The 10000-nt window shown below is 41.4% G+C and overlaps 1 protein-coding gene across 11 annotated transcripts in view; it reads left to right on the top strand.

The window, feature by feature from the left end:
* Positions 1-10000, top strand: part of tenm3 (teneurin transmembrane protein 3) — a 335219-nt gene that overhangs the window by 143808 nt on the left and 181411 nt on the right. For 2 of the 11 annotated variants that reach the window (XM_076884532.1, XM_076884531.1), the window contains exon 1: positions 4269-4619. The exons of the other annotated variants lie outside the window; for them this stretch is intronic. The gene's annotated coding sequence lies outside the window, so the exon portion shown is untranslated. Of the gene's footprint in view, positions 1-4268; positions 4620-10000 lie in introns of those variants that run through there. 11 annotated transcript variants of the gene reach the window in all.

The following is a 10000-nucleotide window of genomic DNA, read 5'->3' as shown; positions in this document are numbered from 1 at the left end:
CAGCGACCAGTAACCATCACAGCCTGGCAACACAAATGAACCAGCAGCTAATCCATAATATGTACCTGGAAAGGCTAATTGAAGGCCAGACCATCCGATACCATCCAAAGCCCAACCAATAACTTCCCTCAACACAACATGGAAGGGACAAAACACCAGCTAGACAGAGCAATCACTCCACACTGTAAGACCAGACTGACCAACCTGTTCACCGCTAGGATTAACTACTAGAAAGCGTATGGCTCAGTGCCTTAAACATGGATTCTGGAATTCTTAGAAATAATCAACAGGACCGTGAGATCCATCATGAGGAATGTGATGTCGATCTGGCAAGTGACGCTACAGGCCAACTTTAAGTCAACTGCACAGGTCACCATCAAGTGTGGGATTTCCCCAGGAGATGTTCTTTCTCACTGCTGTTCTGCATAGGCCTGAACCCCCTCACCCCCCAAATTAACACGATTGGCTATGGATAGCTATAAGTACCCTGGGGAGGGCATTAGGAGAGACGCAACTGCCAAATACCTGGAAGAACAAGATCAAGATCAAGACTGATGCCCTGGCAGTTATTAGATACCCTACTGTGATAATAACCTGGCCAAAGGAGATAGAAGTCACTGGCATAGTAAATGTAAATGGACTGATTCTTATATAGCGCTTTTCTACTCTCCTGGAGTACTCAAAGCGATCTATACAACATGCCACATTCACCCAGTCACACAAGCATTTTTCTAAACTTTTAGTGCTTCCTAACAAACATTCATACATCGGAGAGCAGCTTTGGGTTAATATCTCGCCCAAGGATACTTGGCATGCAAACTGGAGGAGCCAGGGATCAAACCACTAACCTTCAGATCAGTAGATGACCTGCTCTCCCTCCTGAGCTACAGCCACCCCAACACCAACATCAAGACAAGACAGCTCCTTGCGATTCATGCAGGGTTTCACCCCGAATTCAGCACCCTGACACTGTACACTAAATAGAAAGAAGGAGGCCAAGAACTAGTGAGTGTCAGAACCACTCTCCAGAATGAAACAACAAAAAGCAAAAAAAAACATGGCCACAACTGATCATGGGCTTAATGAATACTTGAGGCAACAGAAACCAGTGAAAGAAGAAGAGAAAGGACAGGTCAGTGCCATACCATGGCTGATATAAAAGAATTCTACCAGTGGCTCAACAAAGCTGGACTGAAAGACAACACAGAAGCACTAATAATGACACCACATGAATAAACTCTAAGCACAAAGTCAATAGAGGCTGGGGTCTTCCACACTAGGAAGGTCCCAGATGCATGCTGTGCAAAGATGCCCCTGAAACAATCCAGGACATAACAACATGGTGCAAAAGGCTGTCAGGCAGGGCATACATGGAACACTGTAATCAAGGCTAGTATACAAGAGCATCGGTACAGAGTATTGCCTGGAAATCCCAAGCTCATAATGCAACTCATAGGATGTTGAACATCCAAATACAGACAGACAAGTGGATAACCAAAAGGACATAGTAATGACAGAAAGTGCATTGTGTTTCTCTTCCTCTGAAGCAGTGAATTGAACTGATGCCAAAGCTGGATTTTGCCTTTAGATCATTAATAAACTGGCTGGTTTTGTGCTGATCCACCACCTTTCTTGTGATCATTCCAGCCTCGTGCAGGTCTACAATATTGCCCTTGATGTCCTTTGACAGCTCTGTGGTCTTGGTGGTGGAGAGGTTGGACTGGAAGAAAGAGACCTTCTGGACAGATGTGATTTGTACATTTACGTTGAGATCAGGAGAATCTGTGATTGACTGACTGCTTGACTGCTTGGTAGGTTGGTTGATTTTAATCCAGTCTGCTTTGGGTAAGGAATCAAAAACATATTTTGCTCAATGACACACAAATCAGTTTCTAACTTTAATGTAATGTGTTTTTTTCTGGAATTCTTTAAATTATTTTATCTTTCTCATTAACATAAAACTACCATAAAATTAAACACCTAATTTCTTTATAACTGAGAAAACTTAAAAATTCAGCAGGAGATCAAATGACGAGTTCCTTCACTGCATAGAGACAGAATTTTAACTCCTGGATAATTCAAGTCTTAGTTTCTTCATTACATGGCAGAGCCAACATCTCACTATGATTGTACAAGTGGGCTAATCTAAGAAAAACTTTGCACAAACGTCATCATACAGCCATTATTAACATTTATATGTTTTAATAAAATATGTATAATAAATCCCAATTCTTTTGATTTTTCATTTCATCATCCCCATACACATTTGATGTTATGTTCTCCAATTTGTATTTGTTTTCAACACGTAACTTAATTGTCTCCAAAATTTGTATCCACTATGGAATTTTGGTCCAGCAACCACTAAGTAAGGACTGAAGAATTTTTTGAAAAGTTCCCCAGACCTGCCAAAAATGAATTTTGCTAGTAAGTATGACAAATAGTGCAATTTGATCTATGTCCTTTCTCATCATCATCCTCACTCCATGAGGTGAGATCTTGCATGGAGGAGAGATGGAGTGCTGTGGCAACCCCTGAAGGGGTAAGGCTAAAGGGAGCAGCTGAAAGAAGAAGAATTTCTTAGAATGAGCAGTTTCCCCATCCTTTTGTTGTTGTTGTGGTGGTTGTTGTTGTGGACCCCTAAATGAAGTGAAGTATTTAGAATGTAGCAGATGCACATACGTCCAGTAGTGAAATATGTGATAAACGCTGCAGTATTAAAGATTAAAGATAACACCACATTTTATATCCTCATCTCCTAGCTAGTGGCCTCTGTGCCAAAATCAATACTCCATTAACCTCTATGGAAGATGATGCTTATATCATTAGCTTCTATGTATGTTTAATGATGATGTTGATGTATAGATTAATAAAATATTTAAGCTGTGTATATAGTTGTGTGTGTTAACACTAAATTAGTTCTTTGGGCAGATGACCGCTTATCTTTATATTACCGTGTCAAATGAGCTCATAACAAAGGCTGGTTTAATTGCATGACAAGAAATAAAGCATAATGTTGCATTTTTGCCGCACCTAATTCCTTTTGTACCTTTCTATGGTTCATACAAGTCTTTTCCTCATACCCAGTGTCTTTTAAAAAATCATCAGATACTGTCTTTATCTTGTGCAATTTAATTTCAATTGATTTATTTGGTTTATTTGGTTTATTGCAGGAAAACAGCATGCTTTCTTTGTAGATGTAATGTAAGTATTCTGTTAAAAATGTTTATTACTATAGAATAAAATTACATATATTTTAATAATAACTTCTTAAAAACAACACTTAAGAGTTATGTAAGAAGCATGTTAATTTTTCAGTTGAACATTCTCAAAAAAATAAATTATACTAAATTCCAAAGAAAATTTTTATTATTTATTTATAATGGCACGAATTTAAAAAAGAAAGAAAAATGTTGCATTTAAATCTTCTGAAGTGAAAAACTGAAAATATCACTCACATTTTTATTAAATTATTTGAATACATTTATTTAGCCAACCTCCATACGTATATACACTCTATAATAACGTAGTTATCAAAACTTTAGATTGTTGAGGTACAAGTGTGTGCATGCGCCACCCTGTATAATGTTTAATCCTACATTCTCTACCTGTGTGTCTGCCGAGAGCCTCACTCCTTGGTACCTTTGGTTTATACAGCTTGCTTGCTGCATCCACGCACACACAGATGCGGTGTGTATGAGAAAATAATGAATTTTTTTTTTGTCATAACTCGCGCCCGAAAAAACAAAGAGGGGTCATGTGTTATGAGTCGTGTAGCAGTTTTGCTACGAATACATCCGTGGTCATGAAAGCGGGGAGTCAGAGAAAGAGCGAGGGAAAGGCGTGTGTGTGCGTGTGTGTGTGTGTGTGTGTCAGTCTGTGTTGGTGGCAGTGGGAGTGTCTCTTCTTGGGCCCACCTCCTCCTCTGCAAATCTACTCCACCAGCCTTCCAAATGCCGAGCTCCGCAGTCCCGCCCCTCCTACCGCTCGACCCAACACACACTCTGTTTTCTTCATTCTCAGTTTCAGCCAATCCCATTCTTCTCTCTGCTCCCTCTCGTCCTCTTGGCCCCGCCTCCCCCTCGCTCTCCCGGCAAGAGAGCTTGAAACTTACAGAAACGAAGCGGTGGAGAGAGAAAGGAGAGATCGAGTTAGGCACGTCGGCACACACGTAACAGAAGTATCGGGAGCAGGCGAGGGTCGGCGCTTATACACGGTACCGACACGCAGAGTGACACGAGAAGAGACTAAAGGAGCAGAATTTTAGGATTTCTTTATCTGGGAGAGAGAGAAGAGGAAAAAAGGTAGAGGGAAACGGGGTGCTGGGTGTTCTTCAGTCTCCATCCCTTCCAGAGGTTGTATAGAACAAGAAGTCAGAGAGAAGACTGAGGCAGTCCCACCGACGGGGAAAGAGACAAGCAAGAGCAAACCCGAGAAAACCGGGCTCGAGCTTCTGGTGTCTCCAGAAACAGAGAGAAAAAAGCGAGAGAAGACAGTCGGAGGTACCCTGAAATCTCCCCTGGCAGCGGGGCGTCTCTCATGCGAACCTGGAAGGATTTATGGTTTTTGTGGAAGCGTTAACCCTTTAAGCAGGGCGAAACTGGAGTACTCCCACAGACAAGGTATGCGACCGAATTTATTTATTTATTTGTTTTCTTTTGCACGGTGTGTGCGCGTGCGCGCGCGCGCGTGCCTGTCACCGCCTTTGCTGTGTGTGACTGTGCTCGTCTTTTGCAGTTGCCTGGTCTCCAGTCAGTCGCTTGCCATTCTGTAAATTCACTGACTGAATGTAAAGTCATCGGCAACACAAAGCAGCCAGTGTTTGCGCGCGCGCACGCGTGCGTGCTAGTCTTTGTGTGTTCACATATCGTCAGGATGAGGCCTCATAGTTTGATTTCGTGAGGAGGTGACAAACACATGAACACGGAGTAATTGGTGTGTTTGAGCTGTCCTCGCCTTCCCCTCCTGGCGGTGTCTTTCTTTTGTTTGATTATGTTTGATTTGCCGTCCTTTTAAAAATTGTGTGGTGTACTTTTTAGGCACCTAGGAGGCTAGCCAATCAGACGAGCGTTTTCGGGTAATAGGACGGACGACTTGTTAATAGGCACCAAAGTAATTTACTGTTATTTTATCCTCGCCATACACGCCTGCGCGCACGCACGCGCGCGCACACACACACGCACACACACAGACTTTTATAAACATGTCAGGACTTAATCGTATCGTAAATATTTGCTTCAAGGTCTGTTTTTGATTTTGTGGCCGTTACATATTTCAGGATGGACGGGGAATACCCAATCCGTGCGAAGGAGGACACACTGATGTTTCTTTGTGCTGACTAATTTTCGTCTTCATTTTCATAAAGAAAATAAAAGTTGCCTGTATGTGATGGGGAAGAGGGCGACGTCAGGTTGTCTGATCTGGGTGTGAATTGATTAATTACCAATCGATCTATCAGGTTCTTCTGGATTCGTTCTTCATGTATGGACAGCTTGAATGAATTTACAGCCACAAGTTTTATTTTGGTGTTCAGAGGTCAGATCTATCCTGTAACCAGACTGGACTTCGGATGGAAGCTGCCAGCTCTCACAGTGATAGTAAAAAGTTCTTTCCTTCTTATTTGATTTATTCTTTAATGCTTTTGAATGCCATTATTTTAATCACAGGCTGGTGTGTATCTCTGCATCGCTATGCAACTACGAAACCGGGGTGATTTTAAGGTCTTTTAAAAATGCCACTTTTCATATAAAACTTGCGTCGCTGCTGTTGTCTTCCTAAATGATACGCTGCCAGTGTCAGTGAAGCGGAAATGTTTTTTCCAGGCTTTGCTTGTGTTACTTTGTGTGTTCCTCACAGTGGCAGGAGTGTAATTGTCTTTAGTCAAAGTCAACCTAATATCTTCAGGTCAGTGGTTTTTCTTTCACCGCTCACTGAAGACAACAACACATCGCTTCTTTGTCGCTCACACACTGAGTTTTGTTCATGAACTCTGCCAGCATTCCTCCTCTTCAGTCCTGACTTTGTGTTTGGAGCTGATCTAAGCTGCAGCACAAAATGCAGAGTGGAAATCAGTGTAGGTTATAAAGTCGTTCACTGCATAGCTTTTAAAATGTGTTTCATCTATTTTTTTTACTGTGAGCACAATTCCAACCCTGCCTGTGTGTATGTACACATTAAGAAATACCTGAGCCATATGTAGTCCAACACAAAAGCTCTACTATGAATTCTAGTGTTGCAGTGCTTCATTTTAAACATTATGTGTGTGTGTGTTATCTTCATAAGTTCTACTAATATTTTCTGCTAATTTTAATTGTATGAGCAAAGCATTAAGGATACTTTATCGGCTTAATGATGCTCACATTTTTATTCTGTGAGTAAATGACAGAACAATTAACTTACACTGAAAAATCTGGTTTACACTTGTTCATACACGCTGTGTTGTCACCTTGGCAATAACGTTTAAACTACACATAGAAGTAGAAGTGGACTCAACTCTGGGAAGTATCACCCGATCTTATTTGGCAAAGGTGTGTGTGTGTGTGTGTGTGTGTGTGCGTGCATCCGTTGGGTTGAGGTGAGGTTATGGTGGCTGGACTGGCTGCTGCTCAGACACAAAAAGAGAAGGAGGGCTCTTGCTTTCTGTCTAATTGCTTCCAGAGACAAGATTTGCATTCCTGTCTCTCTTTCTCACTCTCGCAGTGTCTCGCTGCCTCCCTCCCCCTCTTCCCTTTACCTTTTCAATTGGAAACATAAGTTTGGAGACATTCCTGAAACATGCATGTGAAGCAAAAAAGGAAGTGGGTGATGGATTAAAGGAATTAACATGTCACTGTGAAATTAAATATGCTTAAAAATGACTGTGGATGGACGAATGATAAAGGCGGCACAGACTGTAGTAGAGAGAAGAACACATGCAACTGATTCAGAGTGGAGCGGGCTTATTAGGAATGATAACGCGCCAGAGAAAAGTAAATAAATGAAAGCAATATATAACTGTATCATATCTTAATCAAATCATTTTGCATGTAAGGCTGACTGCAGCGCTGCGTTCCTTTACTGTGGCCTGAAGATGCTCGAGCTGAAATAGCAATTCAGATCCCCTTCTAGTTTTACGTCTTCTGTGTTTGTGCTGTGCTACACGCAGTTGTGCGTTCTGTGAGTGGGTGAGGACTTGAAAAGATTTTGATAACGATGTCATGAATAATGGAAAAAAAAAGAGCTTGAGCTTCGGTAAATCGTTTTCGTCAGGACGTCTGTGTGTTGGACTAATAAGAGTTTACTGCGTGTATTTGACATGCGTATCAAGGTAAGGTTAAGGCTCAGGGTTTCTTTTTCCTTATTCTCTGGAATGTTTGAGTGAATTAGGAGGACTACAAGTTTGAGACCAACCGCTGGGAGAGACAATGCAGTCAGTCAAGCAGCACAGACAGCTGCAGCATTCCACTGGTGGTTACATTAATAGGAAAAGCACCTTTAAGGTCTTTTCATTTAGTTTGCATGTTTTTCATTGTGTCATCTCACTTATTGAGATGCTTATACAAAGGACTCATTTGCACATATAAAACACACGTTGATAATTATTGCTGTCACAAAGGCTGGATTACTTTGTGTTATGACAACTGTACTGCAAAAACAAAGGAGGCGTATTTGAATAGATGTCAATCCTTGAATTTCTTTTTTTTGGTCTTTTTTAACAGGTTTTTTTTCCTAACAACTGAACGAAATGAACAACTTCTTTTGAAGTGTTTTGTAACAAAGTAGTAAATTCTGTGTTTAAATTTTTTTGATCTGTCATTATCTGATGTTGAGAGCCTTCTTATTTTGCATCGTCAAGAAAACACACGGTTTCATAGGTGGTGCTCTTCTAAGGGCAAATTGATGGTGCTGTAGGTGCGTTCGTGTTTCACCCTGCAGAGCTGTGTCTTTGTTTCAGTGTTTCCAGTGGAGAGCGCTTTTTTCTCTGCAGGCTTTATCAGATTATAATAGATGTATTTGCAGATTAAGGGGACAGAGTGTGTGACGGACTGACCGCTGGGGCAGACAATGCAACCAGCCAAGCATTATATGACCTGCTGGGGCGCACACACATGCATGCACACAGAGGAATTCAGCTCCCTGCAGATGCGTACACATTCACATGTGCACTCATGCATGCACTTCATGAACACATACATTGTCCTCGCCCGTACTGTGTCTCTAGTCCAGGACAAAAAGGCTGTGAGTGTGTGTGTGTGAGTGTGTGTGTGTGAGAGCCACAGGATGAGAGAGTGATAGGGATAAATGAAAGAGAAGAGTAGGAATGAGAAGTTTAGGAGAGTTAAGTTCCTGAAGTTGTGTATATACACACACAATGTGCACTCATTCTATTGTCTCTCTATCACTCTCTCCATAAATAGAGCACTATCTCCTAGCAACAAGGCGTTGTAGAGGGATATGTGAGATAGATTGTCTATGATATAGAGGGTTTGTGTGTGTTTGTGCGTGTGTGTGTGTGCAAAGCTTGAAAAAATTATGAAAGTCATCAGAAGAAGGGCACACACTATGAAATCCAAGTTAAGGAATGAAGGTGAGATAGTAGCCTGTGTGTGTGTGTGTGTGTGTGACAGTAGTAATTTTCCTGATGGACTGCATTACTCTAGATGGGGCTACTACTCAGAAAATAAAAGTTTCAATTACTGCTAAAGTGCCTCAGACTGCCACACCTGCACATGCACAGTGATATATTGTATAACATTATATTTTTGTTATGCGTACACGAGCAGACACTGGGATTTATAATAGTTCTCTTGTAACACTCACTAGGGGACACATAATGGTCTGGCTCATTCATATTATTTTGACCATATTTTTCCTTGTTTTATTATTTTTCATTACATGCAAAGATGTGGGCCTACAGGGCCAAGGGCCACAGCGATATATAATAGTGAAAAAGAACAGGTCACTTAACATGTCACAAGTAAATGACTTGGGCAGTATACATCCCACAAATGGATGATATTGTTGTTCTTATCTCAGAAGTGATATGAGTGAAGATGAAACAGCGAGATGTAGAATCCCATCAGAGAAGAGAAGAAGATTCAGAGTAGTTTACACAAGGTTACGAGAAAAACCAGGCTGAGTGATGAGGTGTAGACTGACTGTTCCTTATCAGAGACCCAGTCCAGATGGTGTGCAAGCACCACCTCCTTACTTCATCCTCACCCCCCCACAGTATGCAGGAAGACGTGACCTGAGCTCGACAATATAAACTGTACCGGCTTTGATAAAAAGGCTGCCTGTGACACTGATAAAAGCTTTACCCAAAGTGCTACACTCACTGCATCACACTGTGAACTGGTCACCAGCCTATCACAGGTCTAACAGAACCTCAGCCTGCATATGTAATATTAATACTTTTGTCACCCTTAAGCAACAGAAACCAGCATGAACAGCATATATGCATATAAGATGCCACATCGTATATGCAGCATGAATTCAAGTCATTGCCGGTGCAGTAACAAGTGTCAGGGCAGCAGAAGGTCCCAGAACAACAGACAAGAAACTGATGAGGAACATGTCTTTAATTAAAAACTAGCATTGTTGTTTTCGTGTGCAGGATGAAACTCAGGCCTTCTCAGTAACTTTTATAAAACAGAAACAGTCTCATGTGGATTCACACACACACTTAGAGGCGATGCACAGGAGCCCTCCATCATTCCTTTCAGCTCTTATCTCGCTTCTCTGGGAAATGAAGACTGAATGAAATGAAGACAGACGATGTGATGGTAATATGAACCATGAGAACCTGGTGTGTGTGTTCATTTCTGTTGTTGCACTGCTGCACTGTGTCATCAGCATCCTGCAGGGAACCGTTTCTCCTCTTTTTTATTTATGCTGAAACCAAATAAATGAAAAAACTGTGACAGGTAATCTGCTGATGTTATGATCATGTAAAGCATTTCATTGCTTCAGCTACAATCAGTAACAACGTACCATGTTTGTTTTTCTCAGCCATTTGACTGTG

The sequence above is a fragment of the Maylandia zebra genome, linkage group LG6, assembly GCF_041146795.1.
Source record: "Maylandia zebra isolate NMK-2024a linkage group LG6, Mzebra_GT3a, whole genome shotgun sequence".
In the NCBI taxonomy this organism is placed as follows: domain Eukaryota; kingdom Metazoa; phylum Chordata; class Actinopteri; order Cichliformes; family Cichlidae; genus Maylandia; species Maylandia zebra.
This window is presented reverse-complemented; position numbering and strand designations above follow the sequence as displayed.